The sequence below is a fragment of the Heloderma suspectum genome, chromosome 8 (assembly GCF_057233095.1).
Source record: "Heloderma suspectum isolate Gila_16-S chromosome 8, 16-S_ref, whole genome shotgun sequence".
In the NCBI taxonomy this organism is placed as follows: domain Eukaryota; kingdom Metazoa; phylum Chordata; class Lepidosauria; order Squamata; family Helodermatidae; genus Heloderma; species Heloderma suspectum.
The window spans coordinates 9297095-9312651 of NC_139465.1; the positions used below are offsets into that span (position 1 = coordinate 9297095).

Consider the following 15557-nt stretch of genomic DNA (forward strand, 5'->3'; position numbering starts at 1 on the left):
CAAAGTAATTAGGTGTTCCTTGACCTAATTACTTACTTGTCCTATCAATCTCAAACTGCAATCCTGCCCCTTCAGCCTGTACTTCGCCTTTACCAGGGGGGTCATAGACCCTCTTTTGGGAGAAGACTGAGCCAAAGTAGGAATTGAGCACCTTTGCCTTTTCTTTGTCATCTGTAATCGTTTTGCCATCCTTATTTAATAGCTGAATGACCATTTCCTTCCTCTGCCTTTTACTATGCATGTAGCTGAAGAAAGCTTTTTTGTTGCTTTTAGCATCCCTCGCTAACCTCAGCTCGTTCTCAGCTTTAGCCTTCCTGATGCCATCCCTGCAATTCTGTGCTACCTGCCTGTACTCTTCCTTTGTTACTTGGCCTTCTTTCCACTTCCTATATGTGTCCTTTTTTGTTTTCAGGTCATCCCTAAGCTTTTTGTAAAGCCACATTGGCTTCTTCTGTCGTCTTCCACCTTTTCTTCTTGTTGGAATTGTTTGTAATTGTGCCTTGAGAATTCCCTTTTTTAAAAGCTCCCACCCATCTTGGACTCCTTTTCTCATTAGCGTCACTTGCCATGGGACCTTACTGACCATTGTTCTGAGTTTACTAAAATCAGCTTGCCTAAAATCCAGGGTACGCGTTTGACTACACTCGGCTTTTGCTTCCCTTAGAACCAAGAACTCAAGTACAACATGGTCGCTTTCCCGGAGAGATCCTGTAACTGCTATTTTATCCACTAAGTCATCTCTGTGTTTATCTAAGTCATCATAGTTTAACTATTCATTGTATGAATAGGAATTTCCTTTTCTCTGTCCTGAATCTCCCACCTATCAAGTGCATGTGATGACCCCAGGTTCTGGTATTAGGAGACAGAAAGAAAAATGTCTCCCTATCCACTTTCTCAACATCATGCATAATTTTGTACACCTCACTCATGTCTCCCCTCATTCACCTCTTTTCTAAGCTCAACGGTCCCAGATATTGTAACTTTTCCTCATAGGGGCATTGCTCCAGCCCCTTGATCATTGCAGTTGCCCTTTTCTGCACTTTTTCCAACTCTACAATATCCTTTTTTAGGTGTGGTGACCAGAACTGCACACAGTATTCTTAGTATGATTGCACCATATCTTTGTATAAGAATTATACACCCCCCCCCACCCTCCAAGGATAAAAACAAAGCATATAATACTTATTGCAGCTAAAGGTTATGGTTGCTCTTGCGGCTCCTGTTTGCATTATAATAGTTTGTTTATCAGATATTAAAATGTTGTTTAGCAGGTTCTTTATGTCTCTGGGGCCAACACCATACTATCCAGCTGGGTTAGTTCTCTATCCACATATTGAACTCTATTCAGAGTCCAACTTCATATATTTCATTTTGTTTGTTCCTCACCTACATTTCACTACCAAGTACTCATAAGCTGTCTGAATCTTGCCCACCATTGACAGCACAATCCTATACCTGTTTACTCAGGAGCAAGTTCCTTACAGTGTGGAGCTTTGATGCAACAACTGATCATACCATGTGTAGCTGATGCAAGTGACGTTTGTGCTATGCACAACTGCATGGAGTAAGATTGGTAAAATTGTAAAACATACACCAGAACCTAGAAATTTTAATACTAATAAATCAGGATATTCCATAGTTGAAATAGAACTATCTTCCTCTTGAGAGTATGTTCACATGCTAGAAAAATTGATTTCTTTCACTTTAACATCTTTGTGTGGCATGCAAAGGCCAACCCCCCCCACCCCATTATCTGTCTTGGGTGTGTGTGTGTGTGTGTGTGTGTGTGTTTAAGCAATGAAATCCCAATAGCTCAAAAACTGAATCTTCACATGAACAGCAAAACAAGGTTATGAAATACCATCCATTCCACCTGCATGACAACCCTTGTGGAATATCCAGCATTCCATTTGCCTGACAATAATTATCTTGTACTTATAGTGGGATTCCAGCCATGTCTACTCAGAAATATACCCCACTGACTTCAGTAGGACATGTTCCAGGTGATTGTGTACTGGACTTTCCATCTCGCTCACAATAGATCAGATCATGCCCTTCTCATTTTAAAGACGGAGATATTACATCATGGTATCTTACCTCCTAAGCAACTAATTTGCTACATGCTGAATGGAATTCTGCAATTCTTCCTTCTGACATGATCGCTTGCCAGCCATTTTTTTTAAGGATGGGTGAACTCATCAGGTCTGTGTCATGTGCCACTTGCCAGACCCCCACCGGCCACCCACCCCTGTTCTCTGTGCCATGAGCCAAGCTAGGTGTTTGACGAGTGCCCAGCATGCAGCCACCCACTTCCTGACTGAGCCACCATTTTGTGGAAAAAAATGCTGGCTTGTATTTGTTCATCAACATCTATTCACACAAATGGCAGCTGTAAAGCAGCCATTTACACAAGATTACAGTTGTAAGTGGACCATTTGCACAAATGGATGGTTACAAAAAAGGACAATACGCCATTTTTCTGCAAAGTGGTGGCTCAGCGAGGAAGCAGGCAGCTGCACACTTTCCTGGCTCAGTGTGCACTGAGCTGGGCAAGTGGGGGGATTCACGGACTGGCATCCGGGGGGCCAAGCTAGCAATTTCTCCCTGGGCTTCAAGCCCCAGCCAGATGCCCACAACATCCCTCCATCCCCCCACCCCAAATAACCAAGGGGAAAAATAAATAGCTAGCGGGGTGAAATTGAAGCATGCCCTGTCCACAGTATGAAGGCTTTTTTTTCCTGTGTAATGCTTTAATACTGTGCATATTTTAATTGCTATTTTACGTGCTGAAATATTGCACACTGTCTTGAAAATATTTTAACTGAAAAGAAATGAGATATTATATAAACTGCAAGGTTTGGGAGAACTGGTGCGTGCGTGTGTGTGTATTCATCAATGTTCACACAGATGAGTATGCCCGATATCACTGAGTACAGAATGCCAGAACTTGGAGGCAATCTTCCCTCAACTATCCCAAACATTTGCAGAGTTAAAATAAAAGCAGTTCTTTCCAAAGGAGGAAAGGATGAGCACTTGTATAAAGAACAGATAGTTTGATCTTGTCCTCCAAAATGGACTCAGTGAATGAGTCAAATCCATACACACTGCCTGAACCCACTGTTCACCCCCTGCTTGAGTAAGTACTATCAAGGTTCCATGTTTCCTCAAAGTAGACCCCCATTGGAAGAAAAAAATACAATCTCATATACAATTGAACTGGATAAGAACAATACCTATTCTGTCCCACAGGATATATCTCCAAGAAAATCTCTGAACTGTGAACAGACAGAGAAAATAAGATATAACCAATACTGAACATTTGATCTGTATCAAATTTTATTTCACAGTATAAAGCCAGCTTCTGCTGTTGACCTGAAACCCCTCCAGGAATAGGGCCAGGGGCCCAAATGAAATATGATTCAGTGTCTCAGCAAATGGATGATTTTTTTTTTTAAGGAAATCAATAAAGTGCTGAAGGGGGAAATATGCCAGTGAAATTAGCTTTCTAACTGATGAAAGAGAATATCCTTACAGCAGACACCCAAACCATGTGATGACCTGACCAATGTTTTATTTTAACAGGTGTACTGTATGCTTATGGATTCTTCTTCAAAAATACAAACACTCTCATGCACACCACACTTCCAATGCCACTCTTAAAACAGTTTGTGATAGGTTTTGAAATAGTTCTACTTGTAATTACTGGGAGTCTTATTAGCAGTAAGATTCAGTATATGCAAAATGTTTACTTCTGCCGAGTGTTGTGTGCTTTGCTGCCCCGCAGTCTTGATGTCTGTGGAAACTCCTGGCAATGTGTCTGAAAACCTTCTTTTTAGCAACCACCAGTAGAGATGGATGGCTTCCTGCTGGCTCACATCCAATTCCATTGGGAAATGAACCCAACTATTTTGCCCCAAATAAGATGTTTCTCAGATTATTTTCTGACGCCAATCTGATTTCAGAAATCACTCACCCTTCTCCCACTTATTCTGTCCTGTACTGCAAACACTTGCTCCATTCCCTTTAAGTAGGATTTACCTAGCTGAGGCAATGGTGTTTGGGCTACAGCCATGGAAAGAGTGAAAGAAGGAGTTATTTGGTCATTCTCTCCATTCCCTCTCCACAATGTTGATAGAGCTAAAAGGATAAAGACCCCCTATAGCCCTAGGGAATGTCATTTCCCCAAGGGCTTCTGCCATTGCAGGTGGATCTGTGGACATTTATTAATTTACTATATTTTTAGGTCACCCAGTAAGAAAACATTCTATGTGGTATTTACTACATTAAATGATATGATATACGCTGTGTAATCTGCAGGTCATTTTCATGAAAACCCAAATGCATTTGGTTCCATTGTGGATTTCTTTCACATTCCTACTGGACACACATGAAAGTGATCATCTGTAGAACCAACATAATAATTGGGGTTTTGAGAAGAAACTATCCCCCCCACACACACACACACCCATCGTATCATCGTATTTAAGACTGAGGGGAGATAGCCTATCACTATAGCCTATCACGTTTTTTTAAAAAAACCTAGCCGTGATAGGCTACGTAAATCTTTACGTAGCCTACACATTTTTTTAAAAAAAAAACTGGAAATGGCAGCGGCGGCAGCTGGTCGGAAGACTGGCCGCCGCCACTGCCGCCAGGAAGATCCGCCCAAGGTAAGTCTCAATACGCTGGCATTCGGCCTCCCTGAGATCCGTGGCAGAATTTCCGTACACCCCAATAAGAAACACTACCCTGTTAAGGTCAACGTATAGGATCATCTGATGCATAGTGCCATGTCCAAGGGCTGCCCTATGATTTCTTGAGTTCCCGTTTTTTGAAATTCTCTTATACACATCATTGCCTATGCAGGCTGATTCAAGGCATTATGTCCATTCTTAAATTCCTTGTGTGTGAAGGGCAGGCCTCCATTCAGGTCTGTAAAACACAGTCCTCCCACAATCCGATCCTTACGGATTGGGTAGTAGTATTGAATTTGCAACACCCCCTGCGCAACACCTGTTTTCTCATGAGGCATACAAATGGCAGGTTGAACACCAGTGCCAATGTTTCCTCTGATACCCGGATGTTGGATATTCCAGAGACCATACTAAGAGGCTCTCGTTGAGTGTTGTGTATTTAAATAGTGTAAGCCACACTGCATTTCATGTCTCACATGACAAGGGCCTTCCATACCTGGATTGATAGGGAGCCCTGGGGTGTTGCTCTTTCATTCAGCTGCAGCAGTTGTAGCCCTCCCGGTAGTTTACAATTATGGTCTTGTTTCCTAAAGTGTGGACTCTACTGCTTGGCATCTCTTGTCTTTACAGTTATTTCTTCCTTTAGACCAATGTATTGGATGTCAACCTGTGCGCACGTACGCTCATGTCCGGACACAGCATGGTATTACGAGCTGGTTGTAGTGCTTATAGGTGAAGTGGCAGCTTCCAGAGCAGCCTGTTCCAGTGCGCACATGTTCGCGGATTAACAGGCACAGCTTGTAAAGGCACACCTTCTTCCCACGCCATTCCATTATGGGTTGGTGCGTGTTCTCCCGCAGGTTCCAGTGCTGCATCTAGGAAGGAACAACCTGTGGGCGGGAAAGACAAGGACCTTTCTCAGGTCATGCGCTGATAATAATCAGCGGTCCGGCTTGCTTCCTCAACTTAATGGGAGGAATGTGCTTTGTTAGATGGCTGGAGTGTGTGTGAACCAATGCAGGTGCTCATCTGTGGGTGCAGAATGGTTTTCAGTGTTGGTCAGAGTGCCTCCTCAAGCCGTGGATCCCAGCTCGGGCTTAGCTGGTATGCCACCATTCAGTGGTTGGTGGACACGGCATGCGTCTCGAGCATCTCCTATAAGGTAACGGGCTGCTAACCCAACTTATATCATTGCCAGCTTCGGAGGGCAATGCTAGCAGAGTTTTCCTCACCAGTTGCCAACCAGAGGCAATGGATTGGAACAATCACAGGCCCCTCAGTCCACCTTCTTGGTAGACAGGCAAGAGAAAGCTCAGACCACCAACTTAGTGTGCCACAGTGTTTGAAGCCAGGGTGGCATCACCTGGAGGGTGGCAAAAGCTGAAGTCTTCCAGTTTTAACTGTACGCAGCAGCTAATTCCTGTTGTTAATTTTCTCCCCTGAGCTTCGAATTTGATATTTTATAAGCCTGTGTGTTAAACAGAAAATAAAAATCAACCAGCTTCCTTGTTAAAACTTGGAGGTTTGCTGTGCTATGCTTCAACATTAAGTATCAGAATGGCTAACAAACATTTAGAATGCTACTCACAGGTCCAAATATTCATTCTGTGTTTCATTGTGTGGCTTCTAACTTATCTCATGTTTCTCCCCTGGTGACTTTTGAATGAAGACAGTCTTTGGAAGTAGATGACAAATTGTTAAGATTTTATCTGTAACAGTTGAGGGGCACTGTCCGGGCCTATACGTATAGCAGGAGTCTTCCTATTATTCAGCTTCCTTTGCTATGCCCAGCACTATGGCAGTGCAGGAGATGAGTCCAATCCTGGCCTTTAAGTAAGATCTAGTTAGGCTCCTTTGATTTTCTCTCACCCTACCCATAGGGTATCCTGCTAGAGTAACCATAGTTTTGGCTCCAGTTTCTTCCCAAGCAAAGGCCTCAGCATACTTTTCAGCCAGAATCAATTTAGGACTACGATCAATTGCAAAAGCCCATGAAAGGAACTATGGCTCTCTGCCCGGACTATTGGGGGGCAGGCTCACTGCACTGGCCTTCTGGGCTAAGATGAAGGGTGGGGCCAACAACACTGCCGACTTCCGGGTCAGGCAGGTGCTCCGGGGTTGGTCTTGGGGGTCCCTGATGCCTCCAGACTCCAGAGCCCTTCTGCTGCCAGACATATTGCTGGGTTTATGGGGTCTGTGGCCCGCTTTTGTTAACTCACCACATGAGGCTTTGCAGTTTGGTGATGTGCAATTTCCCCAGTGGGTGGTCTTTATTCGACTGAGGAAATACAGAACTGACCAGGTCGGGAGTGGTGTCAGTGCGTTGCTCTTCCCAGCCCTGGTGCTGGACCTTCGTCTGGTCGCCACCCTGGGGGCTTTCTCTCGAGGTCTGAGGGAGTCTCCTCAGCCCCTTCTTCAGCCTTAGTGACTCCTCTCCCCTGACCAAACATTCTGGGTCGTCACTCTGTGGCCTTTAAAGCATTGGGTTTGCCCCGCATCTCTGGGGCTCACATAGGACAAAGTGCAGTCCGTTGGCCGGTGGCACTCCAAAGTGTACCGGGCCTTTGCAAGACCACTGCTGGGCCTTTTCGAATATGAGGACATTGGTGTTCACATGCTTGTCTCTTGTTCTTTCAGATATCTGGAGTGTGAGGGAACCAGTATGGGTGCTCATCTGGGGGCACAGCTTGGTTCTCTGGGCAGGTCGGAGTGCCTCCTCAAGTGGCAGAGCCTGGCTGGGGCTCAGCTGGTGTGCCACCATTCGGTGGTTGGGCAGATGCGGCATGCATTGGGAGTGCCTCCTGCCCACGTTCTTCCAGCAAGGGCTGGTGAAGGTTCCCACACAGATTCTGGTTCTGCACATGGGGGGAACGATTTATGCCTGCTGAAGGGCAAGGCCCTGATTCTTCAAGCCTGAGATTTATGGCTGATTCGGTGTCGCTGACCCGGAATTGCCAACATTGGGTCCAACCTGCTGCCAAGAGGGGCATGGAATGATGGTTGGGATCCCTGAAGATAGTGGTCATCTCTGACCTAGGCAAGGTTTTCTTTTTAGAGGATCTGCGAAGGGGCATCCTGGAGTGTTTTGCTGCATAGGTGGGGGGGAGGGTGACTAAGCAGAGGCTTGTCGCCCTCCTGTGGCGGTTCCGGGCAGGCACTCCACTGGGTGAGAGGACAGGTGAGCATTCATGGGCACCGTTTCAGGTGACTGGTAAGGCCCAAGGCTCCGGGTTTCATGGCTCCGAGTTGGGAGATACGGCTTACCTCTGAGGCCAACCCTCCTCACCCACTCGGGTTCCATGGCTCAAGGGAGGGTGACAGGGGAAGGTCTCCCAGCCCAGAATTGGGTGGATTGATCTGCAGGCTGGCTACGGTGGACGCCACGCCTCAGACGACGAATGCCTCACTCGATACCTGTCATGATTACTTGTTTTTCTATGCGCCCACCAGTGCTTCCTTCACAGATTGTAATATGTCAATAAATATGGCCCAGTTTTATCCCAACTCTACCGGTGTCGTCTTGTCATTTCTCCCCCCTATGCACCCGCAACCAACCAGCTATGTCTGTAGGTGATTAATAAAGCAAACACACACATAAACAAACACAAAATAAAAAATGAAGCAACATTTGATTAAAGATACTGCCATCTGTTAACATAAAATGTATGCAGCCTTTCATCATTATAGAATTTGGAAATGAATTACGTTGTTTAAATAACAACAAGAACCTTGGATGCCATTCTCCAAAATCTTCCATGGTAAAGAGAAAGCAAATTCATGTTGCTGTATTGTGCTAACTTTAACTACTTTTAAACAAAATGTAGGACTGGGGGCCAGAGAGACAAAAGGACTTAGGAACCCAGGAAGCTGCCTTATACTGAGTCAGACCCTGGGTCCATCTGGCCCAGTATTGTTGACACTGACTGGCAGCAATGGCTCTCCAGAGTTTCAACCAGGATTTTTTCCTCCCCTACCTGGAGAAGCCGGGGATCGGACCTGGGCATGCAAAGGATGTGCTCCATCACACTGAGCTATGGTCCTTCCCTTGCACATATATGCCCATTAGGGATGGGCAAGATATTTGTTAGGTTAACCTTTTAATGCAAATTAACTCGTTTTGCATTGTCAGACCGATATGCAAACCCAAACTCAGTTATTCTTCAACATCATTTGCACTTCTCTGAATTTTGCAATGAAGTTCTCCATTCAACATATGAACACAAAATGTGTACGTTAGGAAAATGTGGACACACAAATGTATATATTAGTGAAAGTAACATTCAAAATTGCATTATATATAATTGCTTGCAAAATGTGCATAGTAGTCAAAACATCAAGAAATCATGTATTAGAAGAAATGCACACACAAATGCATCCGAATTTTTATTTATTTATTTATTTATTTATTTATTTATTTATTTCTATACCTCCCAATAGCCGAAGCTCTCATTTTCATGAGAAGGTTTTATACATCTAAGTATCCAATGTGACACTAACGCTAGCATAAAATATGTTGTGATAGTGTAACTGACCTCTAGAACAAAATGAATAGTATTACCTAGAGTGACGGGTTCCCCTGAAAAACCTGCTGCACCAGCTAATGCAATTGGTGTCATGATAGAGGTCATTTAAGCTAATGCAACATAATTTACATTAGTGTTTCCATCACATGGGATATTGCCCTCAAAGTTTGGGATGAACTGAACTTAAGACTGGAAATATGAGAAACTCAGAGAAAGGAAAACTGAGTTTCATCCATCCTTGATGCCCCCTGGGGATTTCTACCTTTTCGTTTGAACTGCAGACTACCCTCAGGCAGGATAGCCACTTATTATGCATAAGGATGTTGTGAGTGCCTGACTGGGTCCAGGAGTTGGGCTGACCCCCCTGTGCCCAGCACCCCGGTCCCCACTCACTGAGCTGCGGGGCACTCGCATGCACATTCATCAAGCGCCACGTGGTCTGGGAGCACCCCGGAGCTGCCCGCTCCTTGCTGCAAGCCACCATTTTTCCACAAGACTGGGAGTAGGGATGTTGCGACTTGGCCTGGGATTGCCCCCGTGCTCAAGACTCCCAGACTGCATCCACTGAGACGCTGTCCTCTCTCGGATCCCTCTCATGCCCGCTCGCACCCCACTTGCATCCTCCAGGACTCCCCGCGATCCCATCCGGTGAGCGCCCACCATTTTCCCACCTTTGTTGTGTACGCAGAAAGGAGGTAAAAACAAATGTGCATATTTAAATATGCAGTTTGGGGGCAGGAAAGCTTAATATGTGCAATATTAGAGGCATTATGCTACATTATCCACCCTCCTTCCCATACCAACCTCCTGGGCACATGGAACAAACTCAGTTTTTTGGCTCAAGGACTCCCTTTTCTTACTGTTTACAACAACTGGAATGAATTGTTCAGCAAAGGGTTTATGCATGCATTCATTCTTCCACACACAAGGATGTTAAGACAGATGATGATGATGATGATAGATAGATAGATAGATATGATAGATAGATAGATGATAGATCGATAGACAGATATATATGATAGACAGCTTCAGCTATTGGGCGGTATAGAAATGAAATAAAAATAAATAAATAAATAAATAAATAAATAGATGATAAATGTCTCATCACTTCAGTTTAAAATATGCACAAATTAAATGGCTGCACAACTATTTGTGTGTGTGTGCGTGCGTGTGTGTGTGTGATACACCTTTTCAGGTGAGTGGAATAATTCTGAGTGAAGGTTACCTTTACTGCATTGAAAAGAGAGAGACAGAAAGAGAGAGCAAAGGTGAACATAACTTTCTTTTCTTTTTCTTTTTTCTTACTGTATCTACACCCCTGCACCCCACCCACCCTCCCCCACCCCAGCTCATGGAAACATACCCACAGTAAGAAAGGACAGCTAATGAGAAGCAATAAATGAAAAAAAAAAAAGTTCACTTATTGAATCCAGTCATGCTGCCTCCTTTGGGGAAATCTGTGAATTTCTGAATCTTGACAAAAGATTAATGTCTAAAAGACCTGTTGTATTAGATGTTATTTGATGGAGAGCTTTGTAGTGTCATTAAGCCACACTCACAATAATAAGTGGTAAAATTACTCTTGGCAGAATTACGTTTTCAAAATCTATATGAGTGCCAGAATTAAATACGGCTAATGTTACAGTAACTTTCCAATAGTAACTACAATACAAATGAGAATAACGAGTTCCCAAAACCATTTGGATATGGAAAAGTGGGGTGGAGGTGTGTGTCTCCTTCTCTCATTTATATTCTAGTATGACCCATGGTCAATGAAGCTGAATGGTGGGAGATTCAGGACAAAATAAACACTTCATTGCACAGTAGATAGCTAAAACAGTGGGATTCACTTGCACAAGATGTACTGATGAATCAGGATATCTTTAAAAGGGGATTGGACAAATTCATGGAGGGTAAGGCTTTTAATGACTACTGGTCCTAATGGCCATAGTACCTCCAGATCACAGGCAGTATGCCTATGTGCACCAGTTGCTGGGGGAAATGGGGGGGGGTGGTGCTGATGCATTCATGAGCAATGTTGCTGATGAATGAATCAGCACCCTCCTACCCAATAACAGGAGGGTTGTGAGTGGAAGACATCAGGAAACCACTACTACCCTTATTAAACCCATGAAGGAGGCAGAGTGATGGTGGCACAATAAAAGCTTCATCTGGAAGTACTGGGAGGGGGCATTATTCAGTGGTAGAGCACAAGCTTTGCATATAGAAGGTCCCAGGTTTAATACCCAGCACTTCCAGGTTGGACTGGAAATAATCCTGCTTGAAACACTGGAGAGCCACTGTTAACAATACTGCTAGATTGACCATTTGTATGACTCAGCATAAGGCAGCTTCTTCTATTTCTATGTTGCACTGTGCAGCGCAGTGGACAGAGCGAGCTCATGTTCCTATTCTACTTTTCAGTGTGTCAGGTAGGGATGGCAAGGAATCCCAGGAATCCGGCAGAACTGCCCCTGACCACACCTCCGAGCCCCACTCACCAAGACCCTGCCCTGGCTCATCCCCTGCCTGTGCTTGGCAAATGGCCTGCACTCATCCTGTCAGGGGTGTTCTGCATGCAGGGAGTGAAATAGCAGTTCAGATTCTGAAGGAGAACTGCCAGACATGGGGGAAGTGTTTTACCAGGCTAGTCCAGACATGAGTAGGCCGGCTTCCCAGGTTACAAACTTCCAGCTGGCTTAGGAAGAGGGTCCCTCTTCACCCCTCCCCCATGAGAGGCAGCAAACAGGAGGAGGGGGGATCTGGGGAGTATGACCTAATAGACACCAGATGCAGGTGCAGAGTAAAGAGAGATGAGGCTGGGGCGGACTTAAGACGGTCTACCCGATTGGCCTTGTGTGAAAAGCTGCTCTTATAGGCCTCACAAGAAGAGAGGGGCCTCCCCCCTTAAGTTAAGCTAGTTAGTCTCCCCTCTCTCTTCAAATGGTGGGCAACCCTCATAACTTCCTTTTGATTCCCCTGAAGGCATTCCTTTGTCGACTGAGAGTCACTGAGAATTTGCATCTGTATGACCCTGTGAAGTAATGAATTAAAAGCTGTACACTGAAGCCTCTTATCTGTGTATGTTTGGGCTTATAAGTAAAGTGAGGGCTAAAAGAATCCGAGCTTCTCTATCACAATTTTTTGAGAAATAAAATGGTGATCAAAAAAATGTGCATATTGAGCACACACGAAAATACACATTTTTGCGAATGCGCATATCTGCGTGTGCGCAAATGTGCATTTTGCAAATGCGCATATTTGGGTATGAGTGAAAGTGCAAATTTTTCAAAAAATGTGCATTTTCACACACACACACACACAAATGTGCACCTTCACAAAAGTACATGTTTCACACATGAGGATATGTGCATTCACAAGAATGTGCATTTTCACGCATACAAGAATGTGCACATTTTTGCAATCCCCATTTTATTTTATTTTTAAAAATGGTGACTGCAGAGCTTGACAAGGCCCCTGGGTTGAGTGCGGGCTGCTCACTGAGCATGGGAGGGTCTCAAGCATGGTCTGGGGACCAGAGAGTGGGGGAAGGGGCTGAGCAGGCATCCAGAGAACCCAGATGGGGGTGAGTTCACACATCCCTAGTTTCAGGGGTTTTTTCAGATGTTTTCACATGTTTCTCCATCTTCCTTAACGTTTCACTCTCAGCTAAACTTACACAGCTAAACCCAGTTGCTTGTTAGTAGAAGTCATTTCTGGAGTAGTGGTGAAGGCCTCCATCCTTCTCTGTTTATGAATGATTAATTTTCTGCAATTAATTTGATCCTTTGTGCTCTAGCTTGAAAATCATATTCATCTAAACGTGTGTGTGTGTGTGTGTGTGTGTGTGTGTGTTGGGGGGTGCATGTGTGTTTAAGGACAGCAAAGAATTTCCGGTTTTAATTAAGCACCAAGAAGAGAATTGTAAGCCAGCACCAAGAACCAGACTCTGTTCTACTCCAGGAGAATCTGTCTTTTCAGGCAATTAATGCATTCCACAATCTTTTTTTCTTTCTAAGCAGAGCCTCCACGGAATCTGCCACACCGTGCCAAAGTTTTAATAGAAGCCTTTGACAAAATTGTCGGCCTTTAGCATGTGACAACTCCGACAGCTAATCCTCTAAATCCATGGCTGACATGTCAAATTTCTGCATCAGACCAAAGGCAATGAGGACAAGTTGTCATGGGACTTTGGAGGCTGCATCAGCAGAGACATTCATCCTGCATGGATAACTCTAAACAGACCGAGTGGGTTGGCACCGGCCCATTAGAACTTCATTAGAAATGACCTGATCTGCACCTCTCAGACTAACATGTGGATGAGAGAACTTCCATCTGTCTACCATATTTCATACTATTTGGAATGTTCAGCTGCAGTTCTCAGCTCACACGGTGTTACAATCACATTGTATGATGGATTGTTGCATCAGCTGCACATATGTTAATGGGTATTTGAGAGGACACTTAAATACATATGAAATGTTTACATACATATTTGCATACGAATTGTGTGATTAAGTCAGAAATGGGATGGGACAGAAGTATGGGTAGAGACATGCAACCATGACATGGACCAGAAATAGACCTATTCATCTATCCCTCGATCGGATACTTATTTAAGTTCAATCTTCTTTTCTCATTGTGGAGGTGCAGGGGGATTCCCCATCCTCATAGTGTAACATGATATGGGTATACACCACAAAGACACATGTATGTAAGGAGAAGTAGAATCAGAGGGAACAGGTCTCACCTGGTGGTCGCACATACCACCCATACGTACGTCCAGCCAGTGTATGGATCTATGCACATACCAAACTATGGATGAGGAGAGCTTCCATGCAAGAGCATGGGTCTTGATTGTTCCAGGTTGCCCCCTTGCATGGATGGTTGGCATGTGTGTAAGGTCATTTCAGGTCCTGACCAAATGCATGGTTGATGGGGTGTGTGACTGATGCATCCATGAATGAGAAGTGTGTGACCACAGGGTACGACCCTGCTACCTCTGTCAATATGTGACAGCTGTCCTGGTAATCTCCCACTACCACCATTTTTTGGGGGGATATGCAGCTTGGATAGATGTGCAACTCTTGTCATACCTGGAGGGAAGGAGCAATAGCCAGGGATGATGGGAATTGTAGTTCAATCCACATGATCCCAAGGGTAAGGAGACATGACATCAATATACTCTGCACCCCTTTTTTGCTTTTGAAAGGGGAGGAGAGGCTGGTCTCTCCCATCAAAGGAGCCACCATGTTGCTGGACCTAAACCTATCTGGTCCTCATGGTAAGCTCTTACCACTCATGGGCTGGGCTGAAGTGATGTCAGGGGATAGCTGATGTGAACAGCAGAACTGGGGTATTAAAGGCAGGCTATGTCCCATGCCCCAGTTTTCCTCATGGGAATTAAGCCTATGTAAACACCTCTACTTGGTTACTCACAATACCTCAAAAGAGGATCCTGGACTAGATGGATTTAGGGTCTGATCCTGCAAATGCTTGTCTTATGTTAAGTACCCAAAATAAATTTCTCCCCATACAACTCTGCTGTTTTGGAACAGGACACTGCAAGCTGGAGGTGGGGAACGTCTTTCCGCCTGAAGGCAAATTTCATTGGGGGCCACATTCCAGTGGTGGGTGAAGCCAAATGCAAGAGGGATGGGAACAAATATACCAGCATGCTTTAGCTTAAGGCTCTCACTGCCAGTAATTAAGCCTTAGATGAGGTATTACAACCTTTTAGAACCAGGGGAGAGGGGAGGGAGAACCGGGAGAGGGGGAGGGAGAACTGCTCAAATGGTGGGAAACCACCAAATAATCAGTTGCTGAGGTAGATGTGATGGGGCCATAGGAACCCCAGAGATCTGGGCCCCAGGAGGCTAGATTTGGCCCTCGGGCCTGAGGTTTACCACCCCAGCTGCAAGGAATGTCAATGAAAAAATCCAGCAAATCAGAAATAGGGATGGATACCCCCCAGTTCAGGTCCCCCACGCACCCACCAAGCAGTTGATGTGCAGCCCTGGACCCATATTTGAGCTTCTCCCCCCCGCTCACTGAGCCACCTGCATTCCCCTTGACCCTTCCGTGAGCACCATTTTGTGAAAGAATATAGTGGTCATGAATATGCGCACAACTAATCTTACGCAAAATGGCATTGTGAATGGCCAATATATGCAAGATTATGGTGTAAATGGCTTATTTATGCCTGTAATCTTGTGTATATTGGCCATGCATGGCACCATTTTGCATAAGTTTAGATGTGCGCATATTCACGCCCACCATTTTCTTTTGCAAAATGGCAATTGCGGCACTCGTGGACAGGTCCAGGGTGAGCGCAGGCAGC

General features: G+C 44.8%; 1 protein-coding gene across 1 annotated transcript in view; it reads right to left on the reverse strand.

Moving 5' to 3' along the window:
- CDH13 (cadherin 13) overlaps positions 1-15557 on the reverse strand; it is a 1172869-nt gene that overhangs the window by 819093 nt on the left and 338219 nt on the right. The gene's annotated exons all lie outside the window — the stretch shown is intronic.